This window comes from Somniosus microcephalus, chromosome 1 (genome assembly GCF_052327205.1).
Source record: "Somniosus microcephalus isolate GS21.2 chromosome 1, FLI_Smic_1.0, whole genome shotgun sequence".
Classification (NCBI taxonomy): domain Eukaryota; kingdom Metazoa; phylum Chordata; class Chondrichthyes; order Squaliformes; family Somniosidae; genus Somniosus; species Somniosus microcephalus.
The window spans coordinates 66,397,605-66,418,502 of record NC_140987.1 but is presented as its reverse complement, the minus strand read 5'-3'; positions in this window follow the sequence as shown (position 1 = coordinate 66,418,502).

Genomic DNA, 20,898 nt, shown 5'->3' with positions numbered 1-20,898 from the left:
TTTATGTACAGCATCCGTGTAATTATTTATCCACTGAACCACGGATCTAACAGTGGCGATGAGTGTTGATGCGAATCTACCTGCAACATATAAAAAAAAAAATAGTCGAGTCCAGGAACACAGGCGTCGACCGCGAGCAACCGCCCAGCAGTCAGGCAGAGATCCAACTTCGCTGGGGAGGCTGTGGAGAGCCGGGCTTGGTTCCCCAGCCACAACGAACAGTAAGAGACCGACGACAGGTCCAGAGCAGACCCTTCCCGAGCAGCGGCGGCTGGAGCCGACCGACGGCAGAGAGAGAGAGCCGGGCAGCGTCGACGGGGTAAGAAAGAGGGTGAAGAGAGCAGGGCGCAGCCGGGGGTTGATCACCGAGCGGCGTCGAGGAAAAATACTGCAAACCGGAGAGAGAGAGGGTAAGAAACAGCCGGGTTCTAGACTGAACGGCGGCGACAAATATCAAGAGAAGAATGCGCAGAGCACAGCCAGGGATCATGGGCTGATCAGGGTCCGCGGGGCAAAGCAAGGGGAGACGCCATTGAGCCGCGGAGAAGCAGGGAGACGCCATTGAGCCGCGGAGAAGCAGGGAGAGCGCGGGAGGCGCCATTGAGCCGCGGAGAAGAAGGAAGAACGCGGGAGACGCCATTTTGCGAAGCCGCAGCGGAGAAGATGGGCGAGCGCGGGAAGGAAGGAAAGTGCGGTAGACGCCATTTTGTGCCAGCGGAGAAGAAGGGGAAGCGCGGGAGGCGCCATTGGGGATAGTTAACGCACAACCAAGGATGCCGAAGAGTGGCAGTATCTCTACGTTCGACAATGAAGTCGAAGATTGGGCGACATATGTGGAACATATTGAGGTGTACTGCAGGGCGAATGAAGTGCCAGATGCTAATAAAGCACTGGTTCTGTTAAATTCCATGGGTGCAAAAACTTATGGGTTACTGCGAAATCTAATAACCCCAGAGAAGCCGGTAAACAAGAATTTTGAAAGCATAGTAGAAATCCTACAGGACCACTTAAACCCCACACCGCTGCTGATAGCAGAACGATTTAAGTTCCATAAAAGGAACCAACACAATGACGAAAGCAATGCTGAGTACCTAACGGAACTGCGCAAGCTATCGAAATACTGCCAGTTTGGAGCGGGACTAGCAGACACGTTAAGGGACTAGTTTGTGTGTGGGCTACAAAGTGAAGGAACCCAGAAACGGCTTCTATCAGAAAAGGACCTTACGCTGGACAAAGCTTTCAATATGGCAGTATCACACGAAGCAGCCGCAAGGGGCGCTGCAGAGATACAACGGAGACCGCAAGAATGCAACACCAACGGAATGACCTATGGAACAGGGAAGTGCTATCGCTGCGGCAGAACAACACATGACCAGAAAGATTGTTGGTTCAAGGACCAAGTGTGCAGACAGTGTGGGAAAGCAGGACAGATAGCAAGAGTCTGCAGGTCTGGGAAGAAAACCAACAGTAAGAAATCTCCACAGGAGAAGTACAAAAAGGTACACCAGGTGATGGACAGTGGTTCAGACGAACAGAAAAGTGACACAGACTCCGGAAGCAAGGAGCTGGGTTGTCTGAAACTACATAATGTAACCGAAATGGAGGATCACCAGACTATCTGGGTTACACTCAAGATAGACGGAGTCCAAGTGGAAATGGAATTGGACACAGGGTCAGCTCTAACAGTCATAAATCAAAGAGACTACAAGCGGCTATTTTCACACATACCCTTGAAAGCTACAGAGATTGTCTTGAAGACGTATATGGGGCAAAAAGTCTACCCCAAAGGAAAAATAAGGATGAAAGTGACATATAAAGGTCAGGAAATACCTAAAATGGATATATATGTATTGCCAAATGGAGGACCACCACTGCTAGGACGTGAATGGATCCGGAAGATACATTTAGATTGGCATTCCATACAGGCACTGAAGGTTGAGGCCAAAAAGGATGACGACGTCACACCTGGACGACTGTCAAAAATGCTAACTTACGCAAAAGAAGTGTTCCAGGAGGGACTAGGAACACTAAAAGGAATAACAGCAACAATTAAAATAGAGGATAATGCAAGCCCAAAGTCTCTGAAGGCCAGATCAGTGCCTTATGCGATCAGACCAGCGGTTGAAGCAGAGCTGGAAGGGTTGGAACGTTCAGGAGTACTGTCCAAAGTGGACTGGAGCGAGTGGGCTACACCCATCATTCCTGTAATGAAGAGGTCGTTGAGTAATACGCCTGGGGAACCAAAGAAGGTCCGCATCTGTGGGGATTTTAAGGTGACAGTGAACCCAGTCCTTCACACGGTGCAATATCCGCTTCCACGAATTGAGGATATTTCCGCCTCGCTATCTGGTGGTAAACGCTTCACCAAAATTGATCTAGCCCAGGCGTACTTGCAAATGGAGGTAGAAGAAGCTTCAAAACATTACCTTACGATCAACACCCATAAAGGTCTCTATCAATACAACCGGCTGGTGTTTGGAGTAGCCTCGGCTCCGGCTATCCGGCAAAGGGCGATGGATCAGGTCCTGCAAGGGATTCCAGGGACCCAGTGTTATTTGGACGACATCTTGGTCACGGGCGAAAATGACGGTGATCACCTCGCTAACTTGGAGAAGGTGCTCGCCAGATTAAAGGAATATGGGCTACGAGCTAATCGCCACAAGTGCGAGTTTTTCCAGAAACAGATCTCGTATTGCGGCCACGTCATCGATGAAGAGGGGTTACATAAGTCCCCTGACAAGATTGAGGCAGTAGTCAAGGCTCCAGCACCGGAAAATGTGTCACAACTGAGGTCATTCCTCGGGCTGGTAAACTATTACCACAAGTTCTTCCCTCTTGGGGCGCTGTGAGTGAATATCGCAGTGCTACGTGCTGCAGCGCCATGCGCTGTGGTATGTCGCGCCGCGGTACTGCAGACCTTCCTCCCCTTCTTAAAGGGGAGGGGCCTTGCGCAACGCGACCTGGGGCCCAGCTGGGCCACCAGGGATCGGAGTGCCAGTAAAATAGCCCGGCACTCAAGAGAAGTGCCGGGCTCATGGAGTGCAGCTGGCACTCCGCAGGGGGTGGGGCTGGTCAGGAGGCCGGGGACAGTAACGGTGGCAGGTGCTGGCAGGCGGCCAGCAACAAAAATGGCCGCCTGGCACCTCCCCTTTAAATAGCGCTATTCCGGCTGCAGGTGGGCCCCCCTGACCCCGTCGGACATAGCGTCCGGCAGTAAGTCGGGGGGCGCTACCGAAGATCGCGGCCAGGACGCGAGTGGGGCGCTGCACACAGCGATGACGTCATCGTCAGCGGCGCAGCGCCACGGGGCGCTAACGTTTATTGCCGCCGCTAACCTCCCGCTGAATTTCGCGGGAGGTGTTGGCAGCGCCGCGCCCGGGCGCTTCTTGCTTTGCGCCACATTAGCGCCCTCTTAGGCGCGAAGCAACTAAATTTTTAGGCCAGGAACTTTGTGCTTTGGTGCAAAAGCCAAATGAGGCTGGGATCATGCTGCTTCTGGAAATTCAATATTTACCTCTGAAGTCTGAAGCTCAGTGGTTAGAATTGGTGTCTGATTGCAAATTATGAATTGATCTAGAGACTCAATATCAGCGATACGTCGTTCATAGCACACTTTGGGTGATTTCCCTTCTGTTTGTGTCAGAACTGCAGCTGCTTGCGAACAGAAGGAAGTTACCTACGGTATTGAACTCACGTAATTATATGCATGCTTTCAGAGGTCCAAGGGGAACCCTGGGCTTTCTGAAACTTGGCAGGACGTAGGCTGCTCCTTGTTTCACCTTAACAAAAAGTAAAAGCTTCTGTGATTCATTGAATTCAGGTCACATTTCCATGGCAACATTTTATCCTGGCCAATTAGTAATGCTGCATTGTTGAGTATAAATGCTTGTTCCCGCTTTGTCATCAATCAGTCATAGTTTACCTTCCTTGACAACGATGATGCTGTTGTGGCATCCCTTGTGAAAAATCTTGACCAATTCACGATTACGACAATAAAGATCTTGACTGGCTGCAAGGAAATGCTTTGGCTTGTAAAGCAAATGGTTCTCTCCGCTTTCTGGGGCATGTATTTTAGATTTTTTAATGTATTTTTGTAAACTGCTTCTAAATTTTGATGGGCAACACTGCAACTCCCGGTATGGAGCATGAGTCCAGGCTAAGGCTACCGTCCAACAAGGGAATCTGTATGAACACGTTTACCATGTCACGTTTATTGTATCCTAACTACGGTAAAAATCAGAAACTACACTTGAGGTCCAGCACTATGTGTGAGAAATGCGATTGTAGATCTACTAATCTATATTAGCTCAATTGTTACTGTTAAGTCTGTGTGTCCCAGTTATGCTTATTATATATCACTGGACACAGACCACAAGAATAACTTTAACAGGTCTTTACTATTCGGAGGTCAGGGCTGAACTGCCCAGCAAATCCCTACACAACGTTTATATACCGGTGTGGTCACCACCGGTATTACAGTATACAGCAGCCAAGAGAATAAGGCAGGATCTGGCCAAAATGGACTGGGATCAGCTACTTGTAGGAAAATCCGCATCGGAGCAATGGGAGGCTTTCAGAAGGGAGATTGAGATCATACAAGGGCAACATGTTCCCATAAAGGTCAAGAGTGGTTCCAAAAACCACAGGGAACCGTGGATGTCAGGGGATATACGGGAATGGATTAGGAAAAAAAGGAGGGCTTTTGGTAGATACAAAAGGCTAAAGACGGAGGAAGCCCTAGAGGAGTACAAAAAGTGCAGGGGGATACTTAAAAAAGAAATTAGGAGATCAAGGAGGGGCCATGAAATAACACTGGCGAGCAAAATAAAGGAAAATCCGAAGATGTTTTATAAGTATATTAAGGGTAAAAGGATAACTAGGGAAAAAGTAGGGCCCATTAGGGACAAAAGTGGCAATCTGTGTGTGGAGCCGGAAGATGTAGGAGGGGTTCTAAATGAATTTTTTGCATCTGTTTTCACTATGGAGAAGGACGATGTAGACATAGAAATAGGGCGGGGGGACTGTGATATGCTCGAACATATTAACATCGAGAGGGAGGAGGTATTGGCGGTTTTAGCTGGCCTAAAAATGGATAAATCCCCAGGCCCCGATGAAATGTACCCCAGGCTGCTGTGTGAGGCAAAGGAGGAGATTGCGGGGGCTCTAACACATATATTCAGGACCTCTCTGGCCACAGGGGATGTGCCAGAGGACTGGAGAACCGCTAATGTAGTACCATTATTCAAGAAGGGTAGTAGGGAAAAACCGGGGAACTACAGGCCAGTGAGCCTAACATCAGTGGTAGGAAAATTACTGGAAAAAATCCTGAGGGACAAAATTTGTCTCCACTTGGAGAGGCAAGGATTAATCAGGGATAGTCAACATGGCTTTGTCAAGGGAAGATCATGTCTGACTAATTTGATTGAATTTTTTGAGGGGGTGACTAGGTGTGTGGATGAGGGTAACGCAGTGGATGTGGTATACATGGATTTCAGTAAGGCCTTCGATAAAGTCCCGCACAGGAGACTGGTCAAGAAGGTAAGAGCCCATGGAATCCAGGGTGCCTTGGCACATTGGATACAAAACTGGCTTAGTGGCAGAAGGCAGAGGGTGATGGTCGAAGGTTGTTTTTGTGACTGGAAACCTGTGGCCAGTGGGGTACCACAGGGATCGGTGCTGGGTCCCTTGCTGTTTGTGGTCTACATTAATGACTTGGATATGAATGTAAAGGGTATGATCAGTAAATTCGCGGATGATACTAAAATTGGTAGGGTGGTAAATAGCGAGGAGGGTAGCCTCAGTCTGCAGAACGATATAGATGGGTTGGTCAGATGGGCGGAACAGTGGCAAATGGAATTTAACCCGGAAAAGTGCGAGGTGATGCACTTTGGGGGGTCTAACAAGGCAAGGGAATACACAATGAATGGTAAGACCCTAGGCAAGACGGAGGGTCAGAGGGATCTGGGTGTGCAGGTACACAGATCCCTGAAGGCGGCGGAACAGGTGGATAAGGTGGTAAAAAAGGCATATGGGATACTTGCCTTCATTAGCCGAGGCATAGAATATAAGAGCAAGGAGGTTATGATGGAGCTGTATAAAACACTGGTTAGGCCACAGCTGGAATACTGTGTGCAGTTCTGGTCGCCACACTACAGGAAAGATGTGATCGCGTTAGAGAGGGTGCAGAGGAGGTTCACCAGGATGTTACCAGGGCTGGAGCGCTTCAGCTATGAAGAGAGACTGGGCAGATTGGGTTTGTTTTCCTTGGAGCAGAGGAGGCTGAGGGGGGACATGATTGAGGTGTACAAAATTGTGAGGGGCATAGATAGGATGGATGCTGAGGAGCTTTTCCCCTTAGTAGAGGGGTCAATAACTAGGGGGCATAGATTCAAGGTAAAGGGAGGGAGGTTTAGAGGGGATTTGAGAAAGAACTTTTTCACCCAGAGGGTGGTTGGAGTCTGGAACTCACTGCCTGAAAGGGTTGTGGAGGCAGAAACCCTCACAACATTTAAGAAGCATTTGGATGAGCATTTGAAATGCCATAGCATACAAGGCTACGGGCCAAATGCTGGAATATGGGATTAGATTAGACAGGGCTTGATGGCCGGCATGGACACGATGGGCCGAAGGGCCTCTATCTGTGCTGTATTACTCTATGACTCTATGACTCTATCTCTTAAGGTAGTTCTCTTAAGGTGGAACAGGTTACATACACCACAATCCTCCCTTTTTAGCTGAACAGTTATATCCCCATTTAACATAACATAATAACATATATATATATACAACTTCATGCAAAACAGTTCAAAGATTCAGTCTCTGAGGAGGCCTCCTGATTCGAGTTGGATAATGCCTTTCAGGGGTCTCTGATTCTCGTTGCTGGGGTGACTCATCTAGTTGATCTCTTATGGATTGGACATCATCCTCAGGCACATTCACTTCTGAGGTAGATGCTTCAGGTTCACTAACTTCTTCCACGGTTGTCTCTGCCGTAACCCTGGGTTCGACCCTTGTTCTCGATTCTACCAGTTGGTCAGCATGACGCCGTATTACATTTTCACCAATATCTACCGTGTACATCAGGGGTCCTTGTCTGGCCCGAATTGTTCCAGATTGCCATTTCTCGTTTTTATAGTCCCGGGCTAACACTGGTTGTCCTATTTCGAAACTCCGAGTGGTCTTGTTATTTATATGCTGGAACTGTTTGTTTTCAACTTCCCTCCGCACATTTGGTTTTAACAAGTCCAACCTGGACCGCAACCTCCTGTTATAGAACATCATGGCAGGACTTTGGTTTGTCACTGCATGAGTGGCGTTTCGATATGCCAGTAGGAATTTGTCCACCTTGTGTTGTAGTGGAATCTGATCTTCGCTCATGGCCTTTATTGCTTTTTTGAACGTTTGTACAAATCTCTCGGCCAACCCGTTTGTAGCCGGATGATATGGGGCAGAGGTATAATGTTTCACCCCATTCTTCTTCATGAATTTCTGGAATTCTTCTGACACGAACTGCGGTCCGTTGTCTGAACATATTTGTTCTGGCAATCCATTTCTTGCAAATATCGTTCTTAGCACTGCGATCGTCTTTTCCGAGGTAGTGGTAGTCATCTTAATCACTTCTGGCCATCTAGAATGTGCGTCCACCGCAATTAAAAACATGCAGTCCATGAATGGACCAGCAAAGTCAATATGTACACGTTGCCATGGGGTTGAAGGCCATTCCCATGGATGCAGCGGTGCAATCGGAGGTGCATTTTGCACTTTTTGGCACCCTGAGCAGCTTTTCGTCAGATCCTCTATCTGTTGGTCGATACCCGGCCACCACACATAAGCCCTAGCAAGGCTTTTCATCTTGACTCCCCCCAGATGACCTTCATGCAGTTCTTTTAGAACTCTCTCTCTTAACTTAGGAGGAATAATCACCCTTGTTCCATACATCAATGTTCCTTGACAGACGGACAGCTGTTCTCGCCTTGCTGAGAATGCCGGTAACAATGGATCACCATGTGCTGGCCATCCCTTCACTGTCACTTCGTAGACCCGGGACAGTGTCGGGTCATTCCTGGTTTCTCTTTCAATACTTGCATTGGTGACTGGTAAACATTCGATGATGGTCGAGTGAAATAACTCAACAGGGTCAACCATCGGTGCCTCCTCCTCTGTAGTTAGTGGCAGGCGTGACAGCCCATCAGCATTACCATGCTGCTTTGTACCTTTGAATTCGATCTGATATTGATGTGCCCCTAGGAAAAGGGACCATCTCTGGAGTCTTTGTGCTGTCATCACCGAAACACCCTTCTTAGGGTTAAAAATGGATACCAACGGCTGGTGGTCTGTCAGAAGCGTAAACTTTTGGCCCTGCAGGTAATGATTAAACTTCTTTACTCCCCACACAAGGCTGAGAGCCTCCCTATCTATCTGAGCATAGTTGCGCTCAGCGGAGGTCAATGATCTGGATGCGAACGCAACTGGCCTCTCCAGGCCATTTGGCAACTTGTGTGAGAGTACTGCCCCAATACCATATGGAGAAGCATCACAAGCCAAACGAATAGGCAGCGTTGGGTTGAAGTGAGCCAACACTTCCTCTGAGGTGATCAATGCCTTGCTTTTGCGAAAGGCCCTCTTACAGTCCTCGCTCCACTTCCATGGTACTCCCTTCTGCAAAAGAGCGTTCAGCGGGTGCAGCACCGTGGATAAATTTGGCAGAAACTTATGGTAATAGTTAATCAACCCTAGGAACGACCTCAACTGGGATACATTATCCGGAGCGGGAGCCTTCACAACAGCTTCGATCTTGTCAGGAGACTTATGAAGCCCCTCCTGGTCAATGACATGACCACAGTACGAGATCCGCTTCTGAAAGAACTCACATTTCTGGCGATTAACTCGAAGTCCATATTCTTTCAACCTGGTGAGCACCAGTTCCAAATTTGCAAGGTGTTCCTCGTCATCATCTCCTGTTATCAGATTATCGTCCAGGTAACATTGTGTGCCTGGAATTCCCTGTAATACCTGCTCCATGGCCCTCTGCCAAATTGCTGGAGCCGATGCCACTCCAAAAACCAGTCTATTATACCGGTACAAGCCTCTATGCGTGTTGATCGTGAGATACTGGCGTGACTCTTCCTCAACTTCCATCTGTAAGTATGCCTGCGCCAGGTCTATCTTGGTGAAGTGTTTCCCGCCAGACAACGAAGCGAAGATATCCTCAATCCGCGGAAGCGGATACTGCACCGTGTGAAGCACGGGATTAACTGTGATGTTGAAATCTCCACAGATGCGAACCTTCCCCGGTTCCCCCGGCTTGTTGCTCGATGAACGCTTCATGACGGGGACAATGGGCGTGGCCCACTCACTCCAGTCTACCTTAGACAGTACTCCTGAATGTTCTAGCCCTTCCTGCTCAGCTTCCACAGCAGGTCGTATCGCATAAGGTACCGGTCTGGCTTTGAAAAATTTCGGGTTTGCATGTTCTTCAACCTTGATGTTTGCCGTAATTCCTCTCAGTGTTCCCAGTCCCTGTTGGAACACCTCTTTAGCATCGTCCAATATTCTGGACAATCGTTTAGGTTTGACATCTTTTTTACCGGAATCTACCGTTAGTGCTTTTAAGGAATGCCAGTCCATATTTATTTTCCTCATCCACTCCCGTCCCAGTAGTGGTGGACCTCCCTCAGGTAGCACATATAAGTCCATTCCTCGGCTTTCTTTGCCCTTGTGGACCACCTTTACCTCTATCTTCCCGATGGGGTATACTTTTTGCCCCGTGTATGTTTTCAATACAATCTCCGTATCCCGTAGGGGAATATGTGGGAATAACCTTTTGTAATCTTGCTTATTCATGACCGTCAATGCCGATCCAGTGTCCAATTCCATCTTCACTTGGACTCCTGCTATCTGAAGTGTGACCCAGATTGTTTGGAGGTCTGCTTCATTACCAACATTGTGTACTCTTAGACTACCCAGTTCATTACTGCTGGAGTCTGAATTTGACTTCTGTTTGTTCGAACTGTTCTCTGTCACCTTGTGTACCTTTCTGTACTTTTCCTGCGGTGACTTTTTGTTGCTGGTCTTCTTTCCTGACCGGCATACTTTAGCTATGTGACCAAGCCTGCCACATTTTCTGCATTCCTGACTTTTGAACCAGCACTGGTTCTGATCGTGCGTTGTCTTTCCACAACGATAACATTTTACTGTACCCAAGACCATTTGATTGGTGCTGAGTTCCGGTGACCGTAGCTGCATTTCCGCAGTGCCTCTCGCTGCGGCTTCGTGCGATGCTGCAATAGTGACAGCTTTATCAAGCGTAAGATCATTCTCCTCAAGCAGTCGCTTTTGTGTTCCTTCTTTTAACAATCCACACACAAATTTATCTCTCAGCGCATCTGCTAGTCCTGTTCCAAACTGACAGTACTTTGATAGCTTACGCAGTTCAATTAAAAATTCAGCGTTGCTTTCGTCTTTCAGCTGCGTTCTTCTGTAAAATTTAAATCGTTCCGCTATCATCAGCGGCGTGGGGTTTAAATGATTTTTCAGGACAGTAACAATATTCGCGAAAGTCTGATCCGCCGGTTTATCTGGTGATAGAAGGTGCTTCAATAGCCCGTATGTCTTCGCACCCATTGAGCTTAATAAGGTTAGTGCTTTCTCATCATCTGGTACCTTATTTGCTTTACAATAAACTTCCATGCGTTCTACATACGTGGTCCAATCTTCGATATCGCTATCAAAGGTATTAATGTTCCCATGTTTAGGCATCCTTGCAAGTTTTAAAATTTTTCTTTTTCTCAAAATGGCGGCTTCCCGCGCTTGTCTTCTTCCCCCGCCTACTAAAATGGCGGCTTCCCGCGCTTGGCGGTCTTTCCCGCGCTCGTCTTCTTCCCCCGCCGACTACAATGGCGGATTCCCGCGTTTGCCTTCTTCCCCCCGCTGGCTGCAATGGCGATTGCCGTGCTGCTGCCGTTCTCGCCTCCCCAGCGGTTCTCAATTCCCCGACGCTGCTTTTACTCCCCCGCGGTTCCCGTGGGCATTCACGCTTCCCCTGCTGTTGCGCCTCTCAGCCCCGCATGCAGCCCGGTCCTTTACACCGGCTGCGTTTGAGTTCTCCGCGGCTCTCGTGCCTTAAGCTGCCCCAGTCGCTGCGCCTCTCGGCCTTGATTGCAGCCCGGCCCTTTTCACCGGCCGTGGTCGAGTTCTCCGCCCTTTTTCCTCCGTTTTCCCTCCCCCACTCCACAGTCAACGCGGCCGACTTTCTGCTCGTGTCGCTGATCGACTTACCCACCACCGTGGTAGAAGGGATGATCACTGCCTGTCGCTGATGGAGGGCTTCGTGGTCAGAATTTTTCTTTTTAACCCGGGTTCTCGATGCCTCCCGTGCGATGGTGCTCAGCAGGATGATGAGGGCGGATGCCTCTTCTCGACGCCCGTTCTGAGGACGAAGCTGCCTTGGATGTAAAACTGCCGCAGGGTAAGATCGGACTCGCCGCCACTGTTAAGTCTGTGTGTCCCAGTTATGCTTATTATATATCACTGGACACAGACCACAAGAATAACTTTAACAGGTCTTTACTATTCGGAGGTCAGGGCTGAACTGCCCAGCAAATCCCTACACAACGTTTATATACCGGTGTGGTCACCACCGGTATTACAGTATACAGCAGCCAAGAGAAAGTAGTACATCTCTTAAGGTAGTTCTCTTAAGGTGGAACAGGTTACATACACCACAGTTACAACTTGCCGCGGCGGGATTTGAACTAATAACTGCTAGGTTACTAGTCCATTCCCATAATCACTAGGCTACGATTCCCTCAAATCAGTAATCCAAAGTTAGGGGGTCTTTCTCCCATTTGAGTTTGCTGCTGTCTGTTTGTTGTTTTATTGTGTAAGCAGCGTTGAGATGTTAGATGTTTGAAGAACATCTAGAGTGACATACAAGTGTCCACCCTGCTTCCCAGCTGGTGCGTGAACACATGGACATGCACCTTGCAGGTAAGGTTGTGTTCTGACCTGTTTTTGAGGTCACCTTCTGTAAATGATAAGGTGATAACAAGTCCACTTTGAAGTATCTGTAATAAAGTATGCCTTGCTGCCATTTTTGTGCACACATGTAAAGAATGGAAAGAGCTATTTTCTGAGGGCTCAGCAGACAGCCTGAGTTTAACACAGTGACAATAAATGCTTTGTGCAATGCAAGCTTTGCTCATCTCCTTGGTATGATGAAATATTGCCTAGACAGAGCTCGGCTGACTTCCTGAGGCCATTAACCTTTATTTCTCATCTGCTCCCACATCCTTTGACTGTCTTACACAGTATTTACTGTGTCTGCCAGCCCTGCTCTCCGAAGAGCTATCCACCCAGTATGTCCTCTCCTAGAAATAATACAGACACTGCAAAATGCCAGACAATGAAGGCATAATGGCTGTTTCCTGTTACTTGGCCCTGAAGTTCTACGTGGCCATTTGCCCTGATCTTACGCTGCTGAGCTGGAACTTCCATCCGTCGATCCACGCCAGCGTTGACCTTGCTGTAACTCACTCAGCTCCCACATAAAACAGGAGCACTGCGCTGGGGGGCCAGGGGTCACAATTTAAAGTGCAACCTTTAAAAAGCCAAAAATGGTTGATATTTCAACAGTAGGCTGGAGAGCAGCAGGATAAGTAGTATTGTCAGAGGTGTAATCTTTTGGATGAGATGTTAAACCAAGACTGCCCTCTCAGGTTGATGGAAAAGATCCCATGGCACTATTTGAAGACGAGTAGGGGAGTTTTCCCTGGTTTCCTGGCCAATATTTATCCCTCAATCTACACCTAAAAATGATGATCTGGTCATTATCTCATTGCTGTTTGTGGGTCATAGAAACATAGAAGATAGGAGCAGGAGTAGGCCATTCGGCCCCTCAAGTCTGTTCCGCCATTTAAGGAGATCATGGCTGATCATCCAAATTCAGTACCCGGTCCCTGCTTTCTCCCCATATCCCTTGATCCCTTTAGCCTTAAGAAATATATCTAACTCCTTCTTGAATATATTTAATGAATTGGCCTCAACTGCTTTCTGTGGTAGAGAATTTCACAGGTTCACCACTCTCTGGGTGAAGAAATTCTCCTCATCTCAGTCCTAAATGGCTTACCCCTTATCCTTAGACTGTGACCCCTGGTTCTGGACTCCCCCGCCATCGGGAACATCCTTCCTGCATCTAGTCTATCTAGTCGCGTTAGAATTTTATAAGTTTCAATGAGACCCCCTCTCATTCTTCTAAACTCTAGCGAATATAAGCCTAATCAACCCAATCTCTCTTCATACATCATTCCTGCCATCCCAGGTATCAGCCTGGTGAATCTTCGCTGCACTCCCTCCATGGCAAGAACATCCTTCCTCAGATAAGGCGACCAAAACTGCACACAATACTCAAGGTGTGGTCTCACCAAGGCCCTGTACAACTGCAGCAAGACACCCTTGCTCCTGTACTCGAATCCTCTCGCTATGAAGGCCAACATACCATTTGCCTTCTGAAGCACCTGCTGCACCTGCATGCTTACCTTCAGCGACTGGTGCACAAGGACACCCAGGTCTCATTGCTCTTCCCCTTTTCCCAATCTATTGCCGTTCAGATAATAATCTGTCTTCCTGTTTTTGCCACCGAAGTGGATAACCTCGCATTTATCCACATTATCCTGCATCTGCCATGCATCTGCCCAATTACCCAACCTGTCCAAATCATACTGGAGTTTCTCGGCATCCTCCTCACAGCACACACGCCCACCCAGCTTTGTGTCGTCTGCAAACTTGGAGATATTACATCTAGTTCCCTCATCTAGATCATTAATATATATTAATGGCCCAGAACTACGGGTCTCCACGGGTGAGTACACATTGGGTACTCACCTATAGGCCCAATGGAAGTGCCGGTTTCCTGCATGCACTGCGCATGTGCGGGAAACCGGCACTTCCGTTCCCCTGAAAGCAGGGGTTAAGAGGTCAAACGCGTGCACAGGAGAGGCTGCGCGTGCGCATCAAACTTGCGTCTTTTTTGCAGGTTTTCCCGGGAGGGTAAGTCTCCAGAAGTTACACATTTAAAAAGCAGGCGTAAGGCCTGCTTTTTACAAGGTAAGTGGTGAATTAATTAAAATTAAAACATTTTTTCCACAGGTTTATTATTTTTAAATACTTTAAAGAAAGGTAAGTTTATTTTTAGGCCCGTTAGAAAATAAAATTAATTTTTTCAAAAATTTAAATTATTGTTTAAAATAGTTATTTCATGTAATTTATAGTTTATTTAAAAAATGTGACTTTTTAAACATTTATTTGAAGATTTAGTGATGTTTTGGGGCTCGTAATATTTATAAGTCTGACAGCACTTCCTGTCATACTTATGAATGAAACATTCCCTGCTCCGATTGGCTCCCCATGGCCCACGTGATCCCAGGGGACGCATCGAACTAACTGCACCCCTGGGATACGCAAACACTGCGTGCCGGCAGTTGGTGGAGGCCCAGGATCGGAATTCCACGGGGGCCCACAGCACAACAGCCAGCGCGCAAGGTAAGTGCAGGTCGGGGGCTTGCACCCGCGGGAAGCCCCCGACCCGAATTTCTGGGCCATTGTGAATAGCTGGGGTCCTAGCACCGATCCCTGCGGTACCCCACTAGTCACTGCCTGCCACTTGGAAAAAGACCCGTTTATTCCAACTCTTTGCTTCCTGTCTGCCAACCAGTTCTCTGTCCAAGTCAGTACCTTACCCCCAATCCCATGTGCTTTAACTTTGCAGGATCTTATCGAAAGCCTTCTGAAAGTCCAAATACACCACATCCACTGGTTCTCCCTTATCTATTCTACCAGTTACATCCTCAAAAAATTCCAGTCGATTAGTCAAGCATGGTTTACCTTTTGTAATTCCATGTTGACTTTGTCCGATCCTGTCACTGTTTTCCAAGTGCTCTGCTATTACATCTTTTATAATGGACTCTAGCATTTTCCCCACTACCGATGTCAGGCTTACCGGTCTATAATTCCCCGTTTTCTCTCTACCACCTTTTTCAAATAGTGGGGTTGTGGCCAAGCCACCAAGAGACTCTTGCAGTAATGTATATAATTGCCTTTAACAGGGGTTTGTTACCTTTAAATGTTTGCTCTGTATAAATAGCGCGGGTTCGGTAAACTGTCGATCCAGCGCAATGACGTCATCATGCAAGTCACGTGACGTTCCCAATGGCGGGAAACGTGATGATGTCATGACGTCAGAGGGGAGAGGCGTGCCCTTTCAGTCCTCGTGGAACCAAGTATTGTACAGACCTGTTTAGAGTTTCTCCTGCGTTTTTGTTTGTAACTTTTACCAGTGCATTAAATCACATGTGGTTAACTGCTAGTTTCAATCTCAGTACTTTCGTTAGGAGTTGAGAACTCCTACATTGGTGACCCCGAATCCTTGCGGACGTTTCTCGCGGCGGAAACGGAACGCAGGCCATGATGGAAGCCAACGCAGTGGCTTTGAAGCTCCCCCAATGTTGGGACCAACAGGCGGCCTCCTGGTTCGTACAAGCGGAGGCGCAGTTCGAGCTCGTGCAGGATCAGACCCGTTATCTTTACGTGGTCTCCGCACTCGACAGCTCGACGGCATCGAGGATCATCAGCCTACTGGAAAACCCCCCGGTTACCGACAAGTACGTCGCCATTAAGGCTCGGCTCATGCAGGCATTCGGCCTTACGAAGGCAGAGCGCACACGCCGCCTCCTCACGCTGCCCGGGTTGGGTGACTCCAAACCTTCGGAGTTAATGAGCCAGATGCTCACTCTCCTGGGGTCGGAGCTGCAATGTTTCCTGTTCCGCGAACTGTTCCTCACTCAACTGCCCGAACAGGTGCAGGCGGCCCTCGCCAGATCGGACGCCGGGGATTGTATAGCGCTCGCCGACGAGGCGGATAAAATATACGTGGTCCGACAGCAAAACTGCACCATCGCGGGACGCCCCGCCCCAAAGGGCCCTGCCTCGACGCCTCCTCCAACCGGTTTCTGCTATTACCACGCTCGGTTTGGCGTGAAGGCCAGATGCTGCCGTCCGCCTTGCAGTTTCACGCCCAAAGCAACGAACAGACCCCTGCGCGTCAAGAGCACCGGATCCGGGGCGTGCCCCGCAGCCACGATGGCGGTCGGTGATTCCGGGAAATTACTTTATTTAACCGACTCCATCTCGGGCCATTGTTTTTTGTGCGACACAGGGGCGCAATGCAGCATCCTTCCCACGTCGGTCCTCGACCTTCAGTCCGGCAGGCGGGGTTCTCCCCTCCAAGCTGCTGACCCGGAGACTCAAGCCTTTCGTTCCGACTCCGCCAGCCTTCAGCCGAGGGATGTGCCATTCCATTCGGCTGGCACTGCTTTACTCTGCGACGTCTCCTTGGGGGACCCCCATCCGATTGTTCCGTCTGCCTGGTGCCGGACGGTTTTCGACGTCATACACGGGCTTTCACATCCTGGTGTGAGGGCGTCACAGAAGTTGATGGCATCTAAACTTGTATGGAGAGGGATGCGCAAGGACGTCCGTGACTGGGCGAACTCTTGTGTGGTTTGTCAACGAGCCAAAGTCAAACGACACATCAGGGCCCCCTTGGCCACCTTCGAGGTGCCGGAATACCGGTTTGACCACGTCCACGTCGACCTTGTGGGGCCACTCCCGCCGTCGCAGGGTTTCACGCATCTTCTGACGATGGTCGATCGCACCACGAGATGGCCCGAGGCGGTTCCCCTGGCGTCTACCACCTCTGCGGATGTCGCTCGAGCCTTTATATCGTCATGGGTAGCACGCTTTGGAGTTCCGACGGATATTTCGTCCGACCGTGGTCCGCAATTCTCATCTGAGCTTTGGAACGCGGTGGCCTCGGCCTTAGGCACCACACTCCATCGCACCACGGCCTACCAGCTGCAGGCGAATGGGTTGTGTGAGCGTTTTCACCGTTCGTTGAAGGCGTCGCTCAGAGCTAGCCTCCTGGATGCGGCATGGGTCGATAAACTACCTTGGGTTATGCTGGGGTTGCGCACGGCGCTGAAGGAGGACCTGCAGTCTTCTGCTGCGGAGATGGTTTACGGCCAGCCACTCCGGGTTCCAGGCGAATTCCTGCCGTCCCCTACACAGCCGTGGTCTGCGGCCAGTCAGCGGGAAGCCCACCGGGAAGCGGCCCAGTGCTTCAGGCCGGTTCCGACGTCGCAGCACGGTTTTCCTGCCTCCCACATTCCAGTGGAGTTGATGAAGGCCAAATTCGTGTTTGTTCATCACGACGCCCACCGCAGCCCGCTCAGGCCTCCGTATACGGGTCCCTTCCGGGTTTTACAGACGGGGGCTAAGAGTTTTTTGGTTGACCTCGGGGGCCGGCTGGACCACATCTCCGTCGATCGCCTCAAGCCCGCGCACCTGGACCTAGAACAGCCAGTCGTGCCTGCTCAACCGCCGCGCCGGGGCCGACCATCGGCTGTTGCCGCCCCTGGCCGAGCCGCAACACCCGCCAGCTCACCGCCTGCTCAACGTTTTCCTCTCCGGGAATTTAGGAGTCATTCCAACAGGCTCGTCCGACCTCCTCGGCGATTGAATTTTCTTATTAAAGACAATTCTGGGGGGGCGTATGTGGCCAAGCCACCAAGAGACTCTTGCAGTAATGTATATACAGGTAGACTACCCTTTATCCGGACTTCCGAAAACCGAAACCCTCTAAAAACCGAAGGTTTTTTCGTTCAGCGTAAGTCGTGCGTACGAACGAAAAAACCTTTGGTTTTTAGAGGGTTCTGGTTTCGGAAGTTCGGATAAAGGGTAAGTCGTGTGCACGACCCCCTGCCGACCCCCCCGCGGACCCCGCCGGCCCCAACAACCGCCGACCCCCCCTGCGTACCCCGCCGGCCCCGACCCCCGCCGACCCCGACTGACTTATGCTGAGTGTCAGCGTAAGTCGTGCGCATGACCCCCCCGCGGACCCCCGCCGACCCACCTTCCGAAATCCGAAATTCTCCTTTATCCGAAACTCGGCTGGTCCCGAGGTTTTCGGATAAAGGATAGTCTACCTGTAATTGCCTTTAACGGGTTTGTTACCTTTAAATGTTTGCTCTGTATAAATAGCGCGGGTTCGGTAAAATTTCGATCCAGCGCGATGATGTCATCATGCAAGTCACGTGACGTTCCCAACGGCGGGAAACATCATGACGTCAGAGGGGAGAGGCGTGTCCTTTCAGTCCTCGTGGAACCAAGTATTGTACAGACCTGTTTAGAATTTCTCCAGCGTTTTTGTTAGTAACTTTTACCAGTGCAGTAAACCACGTTTGGTTAACTGCTAGTTTCAATCTCAGTACTTTCATTAGGAGTTGAGAACTCCTACAGGGTTACATTAGCTACCCTCCAATCCATGGGAACGGTTCCAGAGTCTATAGAATTTTGGCAGATGACCAGCAATGCATCTACTATTTCTAGGGCAACTTCCTTAAGTACCCTAGGATGTAGATTATCAGGCCCTGGGGATTTATCATTCCTCAATCCCGTCAATTTCCCTAACACCATTTCCCTACAAATACTGATTTCATTCAATTCCTCCCTCTCATTAGACCCCATGTTCTCCGACATCTCTGGGAGGTTATTTGTGTCCTCCTTTGTGAAGACAGAACCAAAGTATGTATTTAATTGGTCTGCCATTTCTTTGTTCCCCATTATAAATTCCCCTGATTCTGATTGCAAGGGACCTACGCTTGACTTCACCAATCTTTTTCTCTTCACATATCTATAGAAGCTTTAAAAGTCAGTTTTTATGTTCCCTGCAAGCTTACTCTCATATTTTATTTTCCCCCTCTTAATTAATCCCTTTGTCCTCCTTTGCTGAATCCTAAACTGCTCCCAATCCTCAGGTTTGCTGCTTTTTCTGACCAATTTATATGTCCTTTCCTTGGATCTTTTGCTATCCCTAATTTCCCTTGTAGCCACGGTTGAGTCACCTTTTTTGTTTTATTTTTATGCCAAACAGGGATGAACAAATTCTGTAGTTCATCCCTGCAATCTTTAAATGTTTGCCATTGCCCATCCACCGTCAACCCTTAAAGTAACATTCCCCAATCCATCTGAACCAACTCGCGCCTCATACCATCGTATTTTCCTTTATTTAAACTCAGGACCCTAGTCTCTGAGCCAACTACTTCACTCTCCATCTTAATGAGGAATTCTATCATAATATAATCGCTCTGACCCAAGGGGCCTCGCACAAGATTGCTAATTAATCCTTTCTCATTACAAAATACCCAGTCTAAGATGGCCTGATCTCTAGTTGGTTCCTCGACATATTGGTCCAGGAAACCATCCCGTATACACTCTAGGAATTCCTCCTCCACAGTATTGTTGCTAATTTGGTTAGCCCAATCTATATATACATTAATGTCACCCATGATAACTTGCTGTGCGTAAATTGGCTGCCGCGTTTCCGACATTACAACAGTGATTACACTTCAAAAATACTTCATTAATTGTAAAGCGCATTGAGATGCCCTGAGGTCATGAAAGATGCTGTATAAATGCAAATGTTTCTTTAAAATTTTATTAGGACTGTCAGATTGCTGAAACAGATGGCTTCTGTTTCATTTAATGACACTTTTAAATGATATCTTGAAGTGCAGGAACAGGCAGAAGCACCTACAGAAGAGAGCATGACATTAGAAAGAGGAAAAAAGGAAGATTACAAAACTTTAATGGGTAGGCATTTCCTTGGAGCTGCTTCTGCTTCTCCGGCCTAACTATGCCAGAAGTGCGGCGGAAACCCTGCTTTGTTAACCTGCCCTGCCACCTTCAAAAATTTGTGCATAAACACCCCCAGGTCTCTCTGTTCATGCACCCCCTTTAAAATTGTACCATTTAGCTTGTATTGTCTCGCCTCATTCTTCCTACGAAAATGTATCACCTCACACTTTTCTACGTTGAATTTCATCTGCCACGTGTCCGCCCATTCCACCAGCCTGTCTCACTACGCTTCCAAGTTTCGTGTCATCTGCAAATTTCAAATTTGTGCCCTGTACCCAAAAGTCCAAGTTGTTAATGTATATCAAAAACAGGAGTGATCCTAGTACTGACCCCTGGGGAACACCACTGTATACCTCCCTCCAGTCCAATAAACAGCCATTTGTCATAACTCTCTGTTTTCTATCCCATAGCTAATCCATGCTGCTACTACCTCTTTTAACAAAGCAGTTAACAAAGCTTGGGATCCTGGGCTTAATAAACAGAGCCATAGAGTACAAAAGCCAGGAAGTTATGCTAAACCTTTAAAAAACACTAGTTCGGCCCCAACTGGAGTATTGTGTCCAATTCTGGGCACCACACTTTAGGAAGGATGTGAAGGCTTTGGAGGGGGTGCAGAAGAGATGGTTCCAGGGATGAGGGATTCCAGTTACATCGATAGATTGGCGAAGCTGGGGTTGTTCTCCTTAGAGCAGAGAAGGCTAAGAGGAGATTTGATAGAGGTGTTTAAAATCATGCAGGGTTTAGATAGAGTAAATGAAGAGAAACTGTTTCCAATGGCTGAAGGGTTGATAACCAGAGGGCAATAATTTAAGGTGATTGGCAAAAGAATCAGAGGTGACATGAGGAAAACCTTTTTTTAACGTAACAAGTGGTTAGGATTTGGAATCCACTGGGTGGTGGAAACAGATTCAATAGTAGCTTTCAAAAGGGAATAGGTTAAATACTTGAAGGAGAAAAAATTGCAGGGAAATGGGGAAAGAGCCGGGGAGTGGGACTAACTGGATTGCTCTGCGAAAGAGCCAGCACAGACTTGATGGGCCGATCGGCCTCCTTCTGTGCTGTACTATTCTATGATTCTATGATAAGTTGTTATAGTTATATTAAACTTATATAGACTTTTGTTTAGACCACACTTAGAGTACTGTGAAC